At 36.9% G+C, this 20,701-nt stretch overlaps 1 protein-coding gene and 1 long non-coding RNA gene across 2 annotated transcripts in view; one reads left to right on the top strand and one right to left on the bottom strand.

Annotated features, from left to right (window-relative positions):
• Positions 1-13,032, bottom strand: part of LOC141757742 (uncharacterized) — a 113,868-nt gene extending 100,836 nt beyond the window's left edge. The window contains exons 1-2 of the long non-coding RNA XR_012591742.1: positions 12,869-13,032; positions 11,956-12,046 (exon numbers count right to left, since the gene is read on the bottom strand). This is a non-coding gene — a long non-coding RNA (uncharacterized LOC141757742). The remainder of the gene's footprint in view (positions 1-11,955; positions 12,047-12,868) is intronic.
• A 3,916-nt stretch (positions 13,033-16,948) lies between these two features.
• The window catches only part of tbx5a (T-box transcription factor 5a), a 29,267-nt gene continuing 25,514 nt past the window's right edge, over positions 16,949-20,701 (top strand). Inside the window, exon 1 of the mRNA XM_074618184.1 lies at positions 16,949-17,067. The gene's annotated coding sequence lies outside the window, so the exon portion shown is untranslated. The remainder of the gene's footprint in view (positions 17,068-20,701) is intronic.

Here is a 20,701-nt window from a genome sequence, read left to right as displayed (position 1 = left end):
TATTGGCTGACGATTTCTTAACGGATTATTACATTTATTTATTCTGAAAATGTGTACATTTTTGGATCAAGATGGCACCATGGGTGTTTCGAACTAATCCTCACCTTTGCTCTTTTTCTTCCTTCTCATGCATATCCTGTTTACCCCTCTGTATATATATATATATATATATATTTTACTTCTTATTATGCATATACATTCACATTCAGTTTATCTATTTGAAATACCGTCTACCACAAATTTACATGACCTATTATATATTTTATCTATGTTTATATTTTTAGCTCTATATTTTAACTTGCACTATTTTATGTCTTAGATTCTCATTTTGTTTTTACTTGTGTGATTTAAATTTTTTTATATATATTGAATGAGCATAGTTAAAGGGACCCTGAGAGCCAAGGTTTTTCACTGCAAACGACTGCTTTGTTGTAATTGCTGTGCATATGATGATAATAAAGAAACTTAAAATTGAAAATAAACTCTACTGATTTATAAATACATATTTTGAAGTTGTTGTGTGTAAATAAAGGGCATTTGTCCCATCACCTAAATACTTTGTCCATATGCAGCATCACTGCTTCTCCAAAAAAGATTCAGTGTTTTATATGAAAATAGGAAATATGCATTATATCTATGGTTAATTCTATAAAATAAATACCATTAATCACAATGAAAAGAAAAAATGTGGCACTTAAAAAAAGGCAAAAAAAACTACTGAATCAAATGTTTAGGAATGTTAAAGTTTGATTTAAATACCTAAATCAAACTTTAATATTGCTTACACATTTTTTAACACGGAGACAACCTGTACTGAATTTACCCAGCAATAGACAATAACCCTGATTATGTTATCCACTCTAATATCGGCCTTGATGGCAGTTACAGTAGGCTGTGTTGGTAGAGAACGGACTGCATGGCACTCTTACAGAAGTAGAAGTGTCCATCACCAATGATCTATTTTTAAATATCTTGTGTCCAAATAGAAACTTTAACTGAGTGAAGCGGACATATGTGTTGTGGTAAAATGTGTATCTTGTTAATGCAGATGTTTTCTGCATTATCACGTTGCATTCCAAGAATGTGTTTCAACATGATCTCTGATTTAAGATGCTGCTGAGTGGATCATAAATTATATACAGGGTCGTATAGGTATGTCTGTATATGTTGGAATGGGAGATGTCTCTTTGCTTTTTATAAGCTATGTTAAACATATTTTAAGGTTGTAGATGAGCGTATTGATTTGTTTTTTTTGTCATGTAGCAAATCTGATATCAGATCTCTTTATTGCGTCTCAGGTTTTTACAATGAAGAGTAGGTCAAGAACATTTTCCTGTGTGGTTGGCAGTCCAGTTTCTGAGCTTTAAAAAGACAAAAATTGTCCAATCACTGCATATGAAAACACTCAGATCAAAACCCTTGAAACTACCTCAAGACAAAAGTCTGACTTGCCTTTGAAATAACATAAATGTATTGAGGTTTTATATTTACAGTGACTTTCACCAGCCACATACAATTATTGTAATTTGTAAATTCATAGCAGTTGAAGAGTGAGTGAATCCGTTACTGACATAATAAAAGAAACAGTGCAGTGAACAATGACAGCTTAACTTTTATATCTTTCCATTGATGAATGGCAATTACAGTATTAAGGTTTTTTTATTGTATGAATGAAATACTCTGCAGGTGTGTCAGTCATCTGTTAAGAGCCCCAGCAGTCTGTTAACAATGTATTGTACTCAACATAATCCTTGCTGGCCAGCAAGCAAAGGCTTGTTTGTGATATTACTGGTAGAATATTTATACTTTACACACACAGGGAAATAAACCCTTGCGTGTGCATTCATTGTGCTCATGGTTGTAAGAATGAAAGCACACTTATTTGAATTATGAAAAATGGCCAACAGAATTTGACCTGATCCCATTCACCTGAATATTTTTATTGGCCCCATTGGGCTTTTTCTGAGATGATTAAAATGGTGTACAATAAACAGCCCAGGATGCACGTTGATGCAAATCCACAAAGAGATTTGTGGCACAACACCAAACTGTGTTACTGCAGCGTGCAGCACAAACCTTTCCGTATTTACTTTAAATGATCAAATTTTGTGTTCTGTATCTTACAAACATTGAATTAACTTTCATACACTTGGGTTATTTGTCTACATTAATATTTTGAAATAAAAACAATGCTATTTTCTGTCTCCAGCTTTGTGTGGTGGCTAAGAAACACTGTCCAGCAATCACATGCCATGCTACAGAAAAAAAAGAAAAGATGTCCTGCAATGTGATTATGAACAAGAATCTTGCAGATGATGATGACCAAAAGAGTAAGAGGAAGAAAGACATAGTTTTCCTTTATATGCCATAAACGCATTTTCTATTTCAGTGTGCTTTGTCTGTTGGTTGAAGGTTATGTGAATTACTTTCATTGCCATGGCAGCTCGCTCTTACATGAAGCGACAGCGCACTCTAGTGGCCAAAGAATATTACTACAGAAAAAAGAATCTGTAAATGCAAGGTAGTGTCTCAATGTGTAACTGATAAACGCTTAGTTTAACTTAAGAGTTGATGTTTTAATAACAGTAAAATTAATTTACTAGATCAAACTCACTAATAACTAAGGTGTGCATGCATGCCAATCTCAATATATTCTATATTGAACAGCAAAGGTATTATTGTTATGGCAAATCTGTATGCAAATATACAAACCTATTTACTAACATAAAATAAAGTTAACATTTAAGTTATTGTTTTTTTATTGTAATCAGAATTTGCAGTTCTGTCATATTAATATTGTTGTAAATATTACAATTACTTTTATTTTTTACAAATATTGTATTATTATTATGATCATTATTATTATTTAATGGTATTATTATTTCATATTTTTATGAATATCTATTATTATTATTACTATTATTATATTTTTATTATTGTTATTTTTTATCAATATCTATTATTATTATTATTATTACCATTATAATTATTATAATTATCATTATCTTTTCATTATTTATTTGTTTTAATTATTATTATTAGTCTTTACTTATTTTATAAATATTTGTTATTATTATTAATATTATTATTATTAATATTATTATTATTATTACTATTATTGTCAATGCATCTGAACTTTGATTTCACTTATTTTGAAAAGTTTCGGTACATAGTTTACTGAGCGTGTAATGATTATTTACACTGAGGCGTACAGTATAAGACATACAGGATGTTTCAGTGGCTAATATGTTATGTAAGGTGTCACCTGGAGAAAAAAAGAGGAGCCTGTGTGTCAGGACTAAAACATCAAACAGAAAGGTGATAATGAAGCTTAAGGCTTTCAAAGACGCTGTGGAATGAAACTATGATTTCCGACTGATGTGTGATTGTTTGTTTTACAGCAACAAGCCCAGGAGGAGTAAACCGGACTTTGGTGTTGTGAGAATGTGCAGCTCAAAGTATCACTTCCGAGGATAAAGTTACATTGTTCTGAGGCGTCTGCAGCTCACCAACATGCCTGCCTGTCAGTCAATGAAATTCTCAGTTTCTGTTGCTGTCAGCTCTAATTCTCCTCCGTCATAAAGCCGAACCCTGGAGCTGTCGAGGTGTGTCGTGGCTTGCTCAAGGACATGATAGTGCAAGAATCTGTCATTGGATCTGCTGTTCACATCATATTACAAAATGTAGTGAGAAACATTTCTTGTCTTTGATGACACCAGCAGCTGTGCCACATCATGGCCTTTCTACTCAAAATTGGAAATAGATGCAAAATTATATGTCTATAAAGTCTGTCCACAGATCCACTTAGGCTTCGGCTTTAAAACTTTCATGATGGCGCTTTCGTGCAGCTCTCTTTGGCTGATTCACTTCATCCTCCCTTGCAATAATTATCCGTCAGTCCTTGATCCAGCCATTCTTGCTTACTTACAGTCAGTGGTGGAAGAGGTACCCTTTAGTGAAGTCAAAGTACTTATACCATACAGCGAAAATACTACAAGTGAAAGTCCTGTATTCAAGAGGACATATTATGCCCATTTTCAGGTGCTTACTTGTATTTTTGGTTTCTATTAGAACATGTTTACATGCTTTATTGTTCTGATTAGTCAGCTGGCCCACTATTATGATTGGTCAACCAAGCCAAACTCTTCGGACTCCGCTCTAGCATTGTTTGAGGGCGTGCCAAACTAGCTACTAGGCAGGTTTTATGCAAATGTGTTACTTGGTGACATCACCGCGCTACGGAAGAAAAGGCTGGACTTCAAGCTTTTCAATCAGTTCAGGAGCAGTGTTTCTGTGGGGGCGAGTAACTCCCTTTGGTGAGCGCTTTGTAACCTTTTACATGCACAAAAAAACTATATAACACACTGAAGGAAAGGGCAAAAGGGCAAAAGTACAAAAGCATAACAGGTCCCCTTTAAGAAAAAGTATTTATGTGTGCAAAATTTACTTAAAGTATAAAAAGTAAAAGACTCATTCTGCAGTACAATGGTCCCCGTCAGTGACGTTTTATAATAAAACTGGCGAATTAATGTCTGCTGTAGTTGTTTAAGGTTATTTTATATACTGTTAGATAGTTTAATCTACAGCAATGCATCATATTCCATATGATTATATGTTTGTAGCGTTGCTGTCCAGTGAGAACCACCAGCTCAGAAAAACAGCTCTGTTTTCAGCTTTATGATGATGTGTTTTCCAGCTGATCCAAGGTTGTTGTTTTTTTTATAGTTTATTTAGCTTATGAAGTAGGATAATTCTCTTAAAGAGCACTTCATCCTTCAGTTTATCAGAAAAAAAATCAAATTAAAAATCACCAAATTTGGATATACGTTGTTTTTAGTGGACAGGAAGGGTATGAAAAATTGTAAAAAAAAACAATTATTAAATAAATAAATAAAAATAAAAATAACTAGAAACTAAAACTGTCAGAGAGAGAGTAAAAATACAATACTCTCTCTGAGATGTAGTGGAGAAGAAGTATAAAGTTGCATACAAAGGAAATACTTAACTAAAGTACAAGTTCCTCAAATTTTTACTTGAGAGGAGAGTACTTGAGGAAATGTACTTGGCTACATTCCACCACTGCATACAGTAGCAAAAAAAACACTGAAGCTCCTCAAGAAGTATTGCTTCAGAGTGCCAAATGTATAGAAAAATACAGCAAAAGCCTGACAATAAATACAGACAGCTTGTCTTTAGTATCTACCAACGGATCATTATGACCACTTACTGTCAATATTTTAAAAAATGTCCATGTATTGCATATGTGTGTAGGTTATAAAATGCAAACAAAATTAAGTTTGTTTTTTACACATGTGTACAGACAGATAGACACTGGAGAAATTATTTCAATACATATTGCATGTAAATTAGGTTAAAGTTAAATTAAGATCATAAAATCTGAACAAACTCACAGAGCTTGACATATTAGTTGACATTAGTTGATTATGAGAGGATTTATTCTTTATGTAATTTGGAGAGCTTTCTAAACTCCAAGACGTTCTCTTATTACTACTGTAATTTTTGATTTGTGTATATTAATTCTTAATATCTGATCAATATACCAGTTGTATAGATGTTTTTGTTTTATTTTTTAAATCAGCAATGGGACATATTACCAAAAAAATACATACTAGGTGTAACAAAAAAGTATGTAATAAGGGGAAAGTTGTGACAATGTATAATAAAATAAAATGAATGGATGTGTTAATTGTTGACGCCTTTTCTCCATTTACACAAAGTGTGCAACAAAAGTACTGAAGCAATCAAAGCCCCTGACAAAGTACCAAACAAGCCAGATCCCATATAAAGAGGGGTTTTCAAGAATTCTTCTGAGAAAATGACTGACAAAAACTACAAAAATGGTTTAGAAATGGGAGCTATATATGACATTCCAACCCGATATCAAGCCAAAGCGTGTAATAGACTGGCCTGTCCACTACAGGATAGCGTGTCAGTGTCACCGAGATGTGAATATTACACGCATGTACAGTATGAAGGTTCAGTACCAGCAGGGGGCAAAAAAAAACCCTAGCTTACAATTAGGCAACAAAACCACTTAAAGGTCACATATTATACTCCATTTAAACTAGTTATTATAGGTCTCAGACACCTCCAAACCATGTCTCTGAAGTTTTTTTTAAAAAAAAACAATCAGATCATGCATTCCAGCATGTCTCTATAACCTCTGTTTCAGCCCATTTCCAAAAGTGCTGATTTCTGTGTCTGTAGCCTCTGTCTCCTCCCACTCTGCTCTGATTGGTCAGCGTTTTCTGTCAATCAAACGTCCTCAACAACACAGCGTCACCCTCCTCGCCCCCCTCGCGGCCTGAGAGCAGGGAGAGAGAGGAGTGGAGAGAGAGGAGCTAGAATAGAGCTTATAAACCACTTTAAAGTTTATAAACCAGAAACTTCACCCAGCGCACGTTACCGGAGGAATCTGATCAGAAATCGGCGACACATGATGAACATCTGCGGTCCAGATTCCAGGTTTTCCTGACGGTTTCTCTCAGGTAAATAATACTATTTATAGCTCTGTTAGTTAGCTCAGTGTTTACCTCATGCATCAACTCTGTAAATCGTAAACATACACTCTGTTTTACGTCTGTCTTTACAGATCCATCTGTGAGAAATGACCGACAGAATCATCCCAGAGGAGAGCAGACAGCTGAGAGCAGACAGCTGAGAGCAGATAGCTGAGAGCAGACAGCTGTGGGCAGATGGGAGATACAGAGCTAACCCGTTAGCATGTAGCTACATGCTAACGGGTTAGCTACATGCTACCGCTATGACACGGTGTGTAAACACAGCGACCATCAGGGTGGAAAATAGAAGATGTGAAACAGTAGTCAGTTCATTATTTCTGCTAAAAGATAAATGTATGGAAGATCAGAGTAATGGTATATTATTTACAGTAGGAGCTGTCTCTGTGTTACCATGACTACAGACCACCGGAGCTTAGCTTACCATAGTTTACCAGAGCTGAAGACTTTCTCCTGTACCATGTTAACTTAACTGCAGGTGAGATGATTACAAATGCTGTGAATAATTAATATTGTCATCTGTCTACTCAAATAAAGTTTGACTGTGAAACAGAAATGTGTTGTGTTGCTTACAAGTCACTATTTACTACCTGTACTCTTCTACATGCATGACATCAAATATATATAATATATAAATATCATCTGTTTAAACAGTGTAATTACATAAAGCCTTTGTGAAAGAACATGTTATATTTAGATGATGGGAGTACATGAAGACTGTTCTGCTGGTTCTTGCAGACTAACAGTAGGAGCTACTTTGCTCAAGTTCGGTTGAGGAGGAGAGACAGTGACGCGCTGTGGGGCGGGGTCAGCTACTGAAGGTTCTGCTCTGGTTCGACCAGGAAACCCTTACATGGCTTGCATTTCTCAAATGACGTCAGAATACAAGGAAAAAAGCGAATTTTTTTTCTGCACCCATTTCCGGACAAACGGAGGAGGAGAAAAAGAGAGAGGATGGTCTTTTATGATACTATGGTGGCCTGTAGACACACTGGGGACAGATATTGATGTTTAAAAGACATGGAAAAGTGCATTTTGCATAATAGGTGACCTTTAAGTTAGGTTTAGGAAAAACGTCATGGTTGCATTATAATAAGTATGTAAACAAAGAACAATATGCACGGAAACAACATAACATAAGTACAGAAACACGTCACAAACATGACTAACGTAGCTTACAAAACAAAACACCGGTTTCGAACAGCGGCCTCCTGAGTGAAAGTCCTGTGTTTGTTGGACCCATCCACCTCCCCTTCCACCCGTCATCAGCAGTCTTTCTCACGTTTTATTCTACGTCACTAGCTCTGACCGTAGCATATTCACGCTGATGCATTTTCATTGCAGTCAGTACAGACTAGATGGCGTACACATGACACGCCAAAAGCAATAACTGCGTTCTTATTGCACGCTTTTGCCTTGTGCATTGTCGTGTCATTCATACGCCTTTTTGTGCGAGCTGGCTGCAAAAAAGTATGAAATAAGAAGGGGAAAGTTGTAATATTGAATAATAAAAAGAATGAATGTGTTAATTGTTGACGTCTTTTCTCTATTTACAGAAAGTATGCAACAGAAGCACTGAACCAAAGAAGATTAAAGCATCTCACAAACTAACAAACAAGCCAGATACCAAATTCTTCCAATGAAATGACTGACAAAAATTACAAAAACGGTTGAGAATAGTATTAAAAGGAGCTATATATGACATTCAGAACATTAAAATATCAGCAAACAACTATTTGCTATGTAAAGATACAGTGGAGTAATGCTTTCCTGAGCATAGAATGAAGTAACTCACCCTCTGTTTATGTTGTAATCTGAGTTTCTCTGTTTTTAGTAGCCGGGCCGTTCGCCCGTGAATCAGTGTTGCCAGATTGGGCTGGTTTCCACCCAATTGGGCTACTTTTGATTAAGTTAAGCTGGTAGATGAAATTTGGGAATGCTTTTGTCAACATTTGGTGGAGTTTTAAAAATATTGTGAAAACAATATTATCAAACAATCTGTCATTTTATGGTCAAAAACAGAAATACAAAATTCAGAAAACTTTGTCGTGTCCACTCACTCATATTATTGACTCCATTAATTTGAGAAATATTTGATTGACATGAGTTGTATTCAATTGTTTTTAGGGATAAGAGAGGACCTACTTTCCTTGGCGTCATCCTCACTGACATGGTCATTTGTGGATTTGGTTGTTTGATTGCACTCTTTGTGAGTTGCGATAGCCTATTGATCTAACATTTTATCTTTGGCTATCTGATGCAGATATGAAGCTTTGTATGCTTATAATGTGTTTGCTATTGCGCATGTAATGGTTTTATGGTTTTAAACGGGTTTCCAGCATGCTTTGGGCTGGTTTTTATTGGATTGGGCGGCTTTTAAATTGTGATTGGGCTGGAAACTGTCAATCTGATCTAGCAACACAGGCGTGCATGCGAGTCCCTGTGTGTGTGTAACCGCTGATGACGCGTTGTCGCGGAAGCATCACGCCCACCCTCCGGTTCCCCCTCAGTTTAAAACTGTTAGCTCTGTCAGCACTGTTGCTGTTGTTGACACTGTTAGCGCTGTTGGCGCCGTTAGCTGCTAGCCACCAGCTCAGCCATCTCCATGTTGAGAGCCGTGTGGAGGCAATCCCGGCTCAGAATCATAGATATGCTCTGAATGTCGTATATTGCCCCTTTAAGGACACCAACTTCTCCTGATTATTTCAATACATAACCTTTTCAACAATGTAGTATGCAGCCTACCTGACATTTGCAAACCCTAAAAGATAACCAGATGTATAAGAAAGCGGGCCACATGTGTGGTATATCGTGTGAGGCATGATGCATTGTTTTCACATGCAAACCCACTGCTTCTCCGTTGTCTTACACTAAATGGGTTCTTTACATGCTTTTCACTCATTCAAGCTTCTTAAATAGCAGCCCGGGTCTAGCCGCAGAATCCCTCCTTCTAAGAGAGGACGTTTAATCTCTGCCATCAGCTGGACGTTTAAATGAGCTGTGGGGAATAGGAGAAGACAGCCATCTCTCCCTTCACAGGCCTAATAGTCTCCACCATCAGCAGCACTTCATACACAACCGCTGGCTGGCAGATTAGAAGGACGGCTCACCACAAACACAGACAGACGCACGCACCGGCATGCTAGGGGATTCGAGTCATAAGCATGTGCTTTTATTCAAAGTATAATGTGGAATTGCACAAATTGTAATATATACGAATACATTCACACGTGATGACCTTCTAATGGGCAATGCAGCAATCCACCCACACACACACACGCACGCACTCTTTTGAGTTGCCTGTAGTGGGGTATATGACAGCAGCTTATGTCCCACCACAGTCACTCTCTCTTTGAAAATTGATATCCCATTTCCAGGTTCTCCTTTTTCCTCAAAGAGCTTTCTGGTTGCTTTATACACAACAATCATCTATGAACAGCACAAAGTCGAGGACATAAGAAAAATCCACATCCTCTTGGATCAAAAAATGATGCGTTTAACACTTGTTACAAGAACACAAGTGGAGCCCTCTATAGGCACTCCTCCTCTGTCTAGCAGTGCAGTGAATCAAAAGAGACACTCATTGGTTATATGAGGGTGCAAAGCCTTGACAAAGGGGGAGCCAAACATAAACAGCCGTGAAGACAGAGTGGCTCATTAGACACACAACCATGCACCCCTCAACCATGATGGGTCAAACTCTAGCCAGGCATGACCAGGAAGAGGTTTTTGAACATTGCATCATCCTTACATGTACCGCGACCCCCTGTGAAGCTTTGGCGGCCCCTAGTGGGGGTCGGGACCCCAGGTTGGGAACCAGTGAGGGGGTGATGATATAATCGGTCTGGTTTCTTTGAGCGCTTTGTGTGGGTTTGAGAACCACCAGTCTCACCCCATGACATTAAAAGATGATGTGTAAACCACTGTTGCCTCATACTCTGTGTACTGTTTTACCAAGGATGGCTGCAGGGCTTCATAACACTGAAACTATACATCACAGGGAAATATATGATATTTATAACTTTATATAACTTAATACCATGCTGCTAGAGCACAGCTGAAGCAAAACATAATAGAGTAGTGTATATATGAACCTTTTCACTCCCTAATAACTAAAAGACAAAATAAATAAATAAACTCAAGCTGGTGTACTGCAATTTAAACCACACAGCAATATATCTTCATATCATCATTTTCGAAATCGCCAAACGGGTGCACTGCAGATTAAGGGAAATTAGCAAATATTACAAAATGCTGTATCTAGTTTACTGAAATATTCCAGCCACTCACATAGGTTTCTAAATAAACACTTCCACTGAATGAGCAAACTGTTCATTTGTCAAGGCAGATCAGACACGACTCGTTATTTGTTGCAGCAGGTAACTCCTTTGTTGAGACTGATGGACAACAAATAATATCCCTGATGATTGCGTTTTTTTTGTTTAGCCTGTGTGTGTTTACGTGTTAACCAAATTGAACTGAAACCAATGCCAAGCTGTGAGCTGTCCGTGCACAATCGGACACTCCAGAGGACACCGGGTCCAGCTGCCCACCCAGCTCAAGGGAATCACATTGCAGGACACGAGTCAAACTCACAAGAGGTTAGGTAAGGTTGAGATCCTTCTCTGGCATTAGTAACCAACGGTACTCAATATATGTTGCAGCCTGAGTTACCTGTGTGCAACAACATTACCAAAACACAATACTAGTCATATCAAAAAAGTCAAGCCAAGTGCCCCCCCTTCACAAAAAAACACAACTTCCTGTATTGTAGATGATGCAGATTTGCTAAGCAGAGTCTCTTAACCCCTTCACCGGTAGGCTACCCATGACCCCACGTCTAGCAATCGTCTTTTCCAGCTGCCTTTATAACTACCTCGGTCCACAGTCTGCACTCTAGCATGAAAACCCTGGGCCAATTTCCAAGAGAAACTCAAACATGGTCATAGTTTCCCTTCAGCTATCATTCCTGCATTTTTGTTTTTTAAATCAATCTGGCTTCCATGTTAAACATACTGGGCGAACTCTCCTCCAAGTGGTAAGTAATAGCTAATATCTTTGGAAACATTCATTCACTATTAACCCTTTCTTGGCCCACAATCAGTCAAACATGTTCACTGTCAAAGCTGACTCATCTTTTACTATAAAGAAAATAGTGCCTTCATACTTTGACATTTTAGAAATAGAAACATCATAATATATATTATAGACCATTTCACAGTTGTAAACGTAAACATTCCAAATGTGTCCTAGTTTATTACCTGTTGCAGTGTATGTGAATGACATAAGCTGACAGGAAGTAAACATGGACCCAAGCTGTTGCCTAGCAATACAATTCCGCTGAAACGGTCTATATGCAAATGGATTTGAACATTGTTCCATATTCGTGAATTTGATATTGATTTCAATAACTTACCCTCACGATCGTCCAACGCTGCCGATATCTAGATCCTTTTCTTGCAGTGCAACAGAGTCTTTTGCCTCCTCCCGAGGGAAGCTGATCTGAGCTGCATGTTAGAAGCAAACATTTCTGTCACTACTACATTCTTTTCATATTCAATATGTGCACATAAACAGCTTAATTAACGACATTGCAACTCTGTCTCAGTCTTCACACTTAACACACACAAGTTCTTATGACCAGGAAAAGCCCCTTGTGAACACTTGAGGCCTCAAACACATTTTAAACCCATTTAGTTGGAAAGACTGATGTTGGTGTTGGTTTCATGTTAATCTTTATTCTGTTGTTTATGTTCAACATAGTATGATATTTACCAACAGGTAACCTGCAGCAGTATTTGGTTGGTCAGGCAGTGAAAACACAAAAGTCTTTCAAAAAGACAACTCTGCACTTGTCTATATATATGCTCGGTGCAGGTGACAACAACTCCAGCTTGCCTCTATCACTCAAAAAAAGCTCTAACTCCTGATCTTATAACCTATAGCTCCTCCTACTAGCCAATAGGAAACACCACTTGATAAATCAATTAAGTCGCAAAAGTTATGCAATGTTCCTGAAAAAATAAATATCATAATTTAATAGCAAACAAATCTCAGTAAACATGTCGAACTGATTAAATTTACCAAAAAGTGGAGACAATCATGTGCAGCATAGAGACAAACTGATTAAATAAAAAATTAAAAAATAATTAAAGTCCAAATTCTGTGTCATGTTTTCTGAATAGAAGCAATGCAAAATATGTGTGATGTTTGCTATTGATAAATTACAAACTCTAATAGGCTCCAAATATCAGTTAATGCATGTCACCAAAGAACAGACACTTAAATGTTGGCTAGATGAGATGAGAGTGTGTGTTTGTTCAGCTTACAGCTTCAGTGTAGAAGGCATGGGGTATTCCAGGAATCCATTCAAGGAAGCAGGTTATTTGGGAAGTTGCCATCTTGTCATACTGCATTTTGATTCAGCCTCCCTTTTCTTCTTCTTCTTTGAGTGTTTTACAGCAGCTGGCATCCTTGTAGTACCATTACTGCCATCTCCTGGTGATATTCCCCTTCCTGCAGGTTTAAGCACACATCTATGGTTTCAATATCTTGACATTATTCACAAAAATCTGTTGTTTGAAATATGGTCTTTGTATTACTGTGTCCAATTCTCAAGCTGGTCTGTTTACCTGGTTATGAATATAAATGACTTCCCCTTGTGTCTTACTACTCTTGATTAATTTCCTTCCCTCATGTTTGAAAGTTTAATGTTCACTTCTACATTTCCATTAACAAGCATCTTTTTTCTCAGCTTTCTTGTTTCCCATAATGCCTTAAGGATTAAATCAGTCTCTTGCCAGTTTACTGTGGCATTGCAACAGCTATCAAGCAGATATGAGGTCAAGAACTAATTGCAATACCACAATACTATATATTGCTGAGTGCATATGTAATTATAAGGAAATGTGTTACTGATTATCTCAGTTTTCTGAAAAGGTTCTCAAGGTTTTTCACTTAAGATATGTTTAGCAAATTCAGAATTTATTTTTCTTCCTTTGTGTCAAGAAATGTACATTCTTGTGCATTACTATTACATAATTTTTGTATGTCATACAAGACAGTAATGTTTTATATAGGGCCAGGTTTGGTGCAATTCTCCACCCAGTTTCCCCCCCTAGGTGTAAGACAGATGTAGTTTTATCTCGTGTGTGTTTCATCCCTTTTATGAGCTTGAACTTCAGCGCTGTTCCTGGACATACCAAACACTCAAATGAGGTAAAGGAAATACCTAATTCATAATTTCTGGATTTGACAGAGTCATAATTTGTGCATTTGGACATGTCAGAGTTGAAGGCGCTTTGACCTCACTGAAGTGAGACATGATGGCCCGCAGGCCCCCGGGGCCTGTGAATGTGGCCGTGGCTGGAGCAGACCACACCGCATGATTCCCATGATCGTTACCTCAGCCTGGTAGGTGGCTGGAGTCAATGTCAGTGTCTCAGTACATCTGGAGGCTCGTGATATTTTCTCTTTTATGTGTATTCCATCCAACATGGTGTCTTTTTCTGATTACAATGGTATGTAGGATTTCTGCAGTATATTACCCAACAAGTTTAAGGTTAGTTACACCTACAGCCACATCACAGGATCTGCCTTTGTACTTACTGACAGATTCTGCAGACTGCTGTGTGCCCTCAAGGTTTTTTTTGTGTTGATATTTATTTATCTATTTGGATTGCCATTAGATGTTACCAGCATGCTCTGTCCACTCAGTATTTTTTTTATTTTTTAACATTATTATAAATATTATTTTGTATTATTATTTCTTCTTTTCTATATTTAGATATGTCTTATTCTGCCTGTTTATTATTATATTTAAATATCACCTTTGTGCCTTTTACCTCATTTAATTTCAAAGCACAATATTAAGAACCGTGAAAATGAGTTTTGAATGCACAAGTGAATTTTATGTGAAATATAACTGCTCAATAAAAAGATATTTGAGTGAAGTTACCAGCAAACAGCTAATAGAAAAAGATAACTACAATAATTTAATGTGATTAAGTAAATCAAACAAATGAGAAAATAATATTATATGTGAATATGAACATACAAAATTATGTACATAAAACAGGTAATCAAACACAATAAAAAGCTACAATACTATACATATAATATAATCAGCTGTACTGCAGCATTCACGTAACTACTTAATGTACAAATACAACTACAAACATGAAATTAACTGAAATTCATCTATGACTCAATACGTCAAACAAACTGTTTTGACTATTAAATGAATTTTAGATTATCTTGTCAGTTTTCTTTGCATCAATGAAAAATGCATGGATGTATAAAAATATAATAATAATAACAATAACAATAATAATAATAATAATAATAACAATAATAATAATAATAATAATGATGTATTTAATTAATTTGATTTATATAGCACTTTTCAAAAACAAGTTACAAAGTGCTTTACAAAGACATAAAAAGGAAGAGAAATTAACAGATAGTAATAAATAAAAATAGAGTTGATACAGTGAAAATGTCAAGCGAGGAATGAACTACTAAAACGCAGTAACAAGTAGAATAAAAGCAGGAGAATAACTGATTGATAGAAAGCAGTTCTGGAAAAATTATATACAGTACATGTTGTTCAATTCTAGTTATATGATTTTGTGTAGCATGTTTGCTGTTTTATGCTTTTATTTTGTAGTTTTTAATTAAAGGTAAGCTGTGCTGCCATTTTGGCCGGGACGTTCACAACTCTAAACTCACCAAACTGATAAAATAAAATACATACATGAAATATTAAATTAACTTTAATTTATGATCATTGCAATTCCATGCATTTGCTAATTGTTGTACTTAAAGTGTATTCATCTCTGATGGGACATGGCATGTCATTGTTGAACTATATTAAAAGTATCACTAGAGGGCGGCAGAGGACATGATATGCAGTATAATACACAGCCACACATTCAGCGTGTGCTTTACCTAACTGACTAGCCAATATGTCAAGAAGAACTAGATCCAGATGTGCTGCAATTCATTTTAATGACTTTATTCTACAATATTCCTAAATATGAACTAGTTTCAGATCCCTTCCTGACCTGATTAATTAAATATATTAAGTTTCAAATATTATTTTTTTTTAATCTCATTTTGTATTCCTGTAAACATTCCCATGAATAAATGTGTTCCTCTAAACCACTGACCGCCTTATGCCTGCACAGTTCCACCCAGACCTGTTGGGGGAGGAGGACGACTGTGAGGTAGGAAACAGGGTGGGGGGGTTCATCAGGAAGTTGGAATGTGGGTCCCTGTGTGTGATGTGATTGTTAGCAGAAACGTGTCAGCCCCAAGCCCACCGCCACCAACCCACCAACCCACCACCACCACCACCACCACCAACCCTGAGCCCACAGCCCCGCTCTCAGGTCGTGAAAGCAGAGCTCTGTACGTGAATATGCATGGGTGTGTATCTGCGTAGACACGATATACCTCTATGGAGGCCCAGATACCTTATCATTGCCTTTTCTAGTGGAACAAGGGTAAACTCACTCACGAGGTCGAGGGTGAGGGTGAGTGGACGGGGGGGGGAGGCAGACCATAGGCCCATGTGTGGCCATGCAGGGTGAAACCATACTGGATTAGGAGGGAGTTTATAACTCTCCATCTTTTCTGTAGAGAAGCTGAAAGATGGAGGAGGATGGTGGCGGCTGAGTGGGAGTGTTCATGCTGCTCACCAACAAGTGGCACATCACATCACTTTCCAGTCACCTAAACCTGCAGTTTTACCGTTGGTTCCAATGCTCTTACGTATTTGTCACAATGCTCAGTTTTTGTGCTCCCAGTCTTTAAGGTTAAACCGTGTCATTTTAAACACAAAACTACAGTTTGGATATATTTTAAATCAAGAGGTTGGACTTTAAAGGTGCACTCTGTAGAGCAGAAATTAGCTTCTATACTCTCTTCTAGTTGCATTTGTCTCCTCATTTGACAGAGGAATGTTTGCTGAATCTACAAACAGCTGAGTGCTGAGTATTCATTAGCAGCAGAACTTTATCCGCACAAGAATGACTCACAACAGTCCTTTGTTTATGTTTTAGAAATTGGCCATAAAGTGCGCTCCATGCTTGTGTTAAACCCATTTATACTGGGTGCAAATGAAAACACATTGCAAGCATGGAATGAATGCATCTTTTAAATGAAAAGACTTCAATCCGTGCTGTCAAATTAGGCGACTCCTTAGTGCCACCTGGAAAAGATCTAACCTAAAAAAATGCAATCTGTGCAGCTTTTGTTTTCCTTCTCGCCCTCTCTTTCCTCTTCTCATGGCTCCTGAGAGCCAAACTGTGTGGATGGGTTTTCAGCCACAAACCTCACAGCTGGTCTTTGGTGCGGAGCATCTGGGCAAGCTTCCCCTCCCTGATCCAGGAGTTCTGGCTGGACTGGTGGTTAGCCACACCAGCACTTTCACCTGCCTGTCTGCTCAAGTCTCACCAGACTCTAAGCCGCTCTAAACAAGCGGTAACATCAGACCACACACTCAATAGCACTGGACAGCCAGGAGGTAGGGAGTATTATGTATTTAACCCCTCTCTGTGTGTGTGTGTGTGTGTGTGTGTGTGTGTGTGTGTGTGTGAGTGAGACTGTTGCATGTTGCACTTGCACACAATTTTCCAGCATAAAATTCACTAGAAAACTGCTCCCATGGCTAATTTCTTGTCATCTTTTTTCACCTGATGCTCCAACCTAACATATCACTCTATTTTCTGGCACCTTGTCATTTGCACCTGGGATTTGTAGTTCTTTTTGTGCCACAAATTGTGCTTTTAAGATATGATTTTTTTAATGGGCTTTGCATCCAGTGGTTTGATTTTTAATGCTGCAGATTTACAGTCTATAGCAAAGAGCAGCGGTGAGGCTGTTTAGATGCCTCCGGTCAGCATGCTGTTGCTTATACTGACTTCTGTGGTCGATGCATTGTATGTCTTCCAGGCTGCATTTAGATTTTATGTTTCAGAGTAAATACTAATTGGCCGGCATGGTCACGCAACATGTTGAGATTTTTTTTTTTTAGAAGTGAGGACAGGTTTTACAGTGCACATAAACAGGTTCTTTGAGAGGCTAACTATACTGTACCGTAGAAAGGATTTGATTCATTTTTTTTTTTTTTTTAAATGTAGAGAAAGTTATCCACAGATGCAGGATTCCTCTGTCCTTCATTTTCATCAGTTATCATTTAGTATTAATTTAGTCTTGCTGCAATATACTTTTGCCAATATTCAGCTGCTCTGTCATGCTGACTAAGTGATAAACTGATTGTAATTTCACTTTTTAAGCTCAGTCACAGTGTACATTTTTTAATTCTCACAGTTTGTTAGGGGGCTGCAGACAGGAAATATGTGTGTCTTATTTCTAGTAAAAGAGGACATAATGCTAGGATGTATTATTTTATGTATGCAGTGTATGTTTAAATAATATTTTATTTTCCATATGGACCTCATAGCTTTGTAGAGCAATTGCTTATTCTTTCTTTTTTCATTTCATTTTATTCACAGTGTAATTTTATTTACTGTATTAGGTAACATTAGAGTTCATTTGTTTATTCTTAAATTGGCTCCTATCATTTGATCTCAAAATTAGGCATTTACTAAACTTACCAAATGTAGGGAAATGTGATTTGTTTATTATATGCAAACACTGTAAAAGTGTTCCTCCTTTTATCAATTCAGTTCAATTGAGTGCAAACACTGATGCACTGATAATCAATGTATTTTTTTGTGATTAAAACGAATCGTATAAAAAAAAGCTATTTAGTTTCAAACTGTTATTGTTGGATTATATTTGCTTTTAGTTGCGCAGCTTACTAAATAAATAAATGAGTATCATGTCGTGGCTGATCAGTCATCCGGTACTGAACTTTAACCCGCTTTATTTTAGACCGCTGGTGTCATTTAACATGCTGATTGATCTTTCTTTATTAATTGTGTCGCTATAAAGGATGAAACTCGGTGTGCTGTTACACTTATAAACGAAGCTATTTCACTTTTGTTTTTTGTTTTTTCTTGATTTTAGTGCAATATCGATCAAATAATTGACACAATACACTCTCGGTTTAATAGACTTATGGCCAGAAATTATTTTTAACAAATACGTTTAATAAATTGACCTACGTGTCTATTTGCTGTGACACTTAAACCTCTTTAAATATGTCCCCTTGTTTGTTTTAGTGGCAAAAATGTATTTATTTATTATTATTTTTTGTATTACTGTCACTATGTTTTGCTCAGCTTTTCTTTTTTAGATTTAATTCGTGTGACGCACCGTTAACACGTCTCTTGTTGGAGGCTGTTAGTTAATTATAGTAGTAATAATGTGACGCTTTCACGCTGCACCTTTATACGTCCACGTCATCTGTTTGTGAGGAGTTGCCTTTAGCTCTATAAAATGATGAAAACGTTGCGTTTTGGGTTATTGAACCGTTTTGTTTTGTTTTTCTTCCCTATAACTTGCTCATTAGGACTTCAAACTATTTCCACGTGGTCCTTTCCTCTTATTTATTAAGAGGTTTGTTGTTGTATTTGGCACTTTGCGATTTTATTGGGTATTCTTCCACCTAAACCTCATGTAGATGAATACAATATATCTCCGAGGAGGTTTCATGCCAATTCGAATAAAACGGAAAACGTATGTAGGATGATACAGGATGTATAGATTTATATTAAAACTGATTATTGAAACTATAGACTTTTTAGAGGAAGTTTTCAACTTTATTATATTGACCTTTACATTATGTTGACCTTACAGAAGTTTTCAGAAGTTACATTTACTTTCTATTGACACAAACTGTATGCCTTTTTTTAATTGTTGATGACACAGCTTATTTTTTTTTCTTTCATCGCTCCAGTTTTTTCTCTTTTTTATAAATGCAGTTTCCCTTTGCTCTATCTGTATATATCAATATTTGGGTTGGTTTTTTTTTAAGCAAATATTATAGGTTTATATTGACTACATGCAATAACGCTGTAGTGTAAAACAAATTGTAGCTACAGGTACAATAAGCATACGTGTTCGAGGCTCTTGGGCCAATTTTTAGGTCTATATTCTAGTCATATTTGCACTCTGAAAACAACATTAGTGCACTATTATTACTCTGTAGCCTTGTCCAAGTTCTGCAAAGCCTACGCTATTTGTGTTGATACAGTAATGGAGAAGCGTGCCATTTGGAAGTCCTTCAGAGCTCTCTCTGTGTGTGTGTGTGTGTGTGTGCAGCTGCGTGTGTATGTGTGCGTAAAAGAGAGAAAAAGAAAGTTTCCCTATACCTTACAAACTCAGCAAACTATTTAAAACTTTGTAAAATGTTATGTGAGACTGATTTCAGAGCCTCTAATAGCGTCGTTTTCTTTCAGCCCCTTCAGTAAATGTGATTTTTTTAAATAAAATTTGCAATCCACACTTAAGCTTTCAGAGGGAATTGTCCAGGTATCTAAAGTTGAGAAAGTGTATGCAGTATCTAAAATTGTTGTGTTAAAATGTACTTTTGCTACCTTTTCCAGGAGAATGTTGTATGGGCAAAAGCTACGACACATTTAGAGGTTTTATCCTCAATATCTTAAAGCAGTTACTAATTTAGATATTTTCAAATTATATTTATACAAAAAATAAAAATAGGCCTAGTTATTTTACAGCAGGCTCACCCGTCTCAAGAAGTGTTCCTATTAACAGCTTGCTAATGGACAAACATCCACATCATGCTGTGTTTCTGTATCACACCGAATGATGGGGAAATTGACTCTGTGGGCGCGTGCGTAATGAGATAAAAGCCTAAAATGCAAATGAGACATTTTACGCACACACTGCAAAAAATGTCAACTTTTAGCAAGTCGTATGTTTGTCACACTGCTCCTGTCTTTCTCTAAAAACCAAATACGCAGCTATATAGGCTGGGTTAAGTCTATATTGTTTCCAGTGATCAGGCCAGGCAGAGTTAAGCTCCATCCATTCAAATTACACTTCAAGAACAACACTAATAAAAAATAAATTTGGGATGGTGAAATTTCAAACCGTCAAGGCTGATTTTTCTATTCTACTTTTTGTTGACAAGTGGCTATTTTTTTGCAGTGCAAGGTTTAGTATCTGTTTTCACTATAAGGTGAGCTTAAATACGCGCCTGCTGCATGGTGTGTTTAATCTAACCAGGC

Source organism: Sebastes fasciatus, chromosome 19 (assembly GCF_043250625.1).
Source record: "Sebastes fasciatus isolate fSebFas1 chromosome 19, fSebFas1.pri, whole genome shotgun sequence".
NCBI classification, from domain to species: Eukaryota; Metazoa; Chordata; class Actinopteri; order Perciformes; family Sebastidae; genus Sebastes; species Sebastes fasciatus.
Note: the sequence above shows the minus strand (reverse complement) of the source record. Positions and strands in the feature narration are given on the sequence as shown.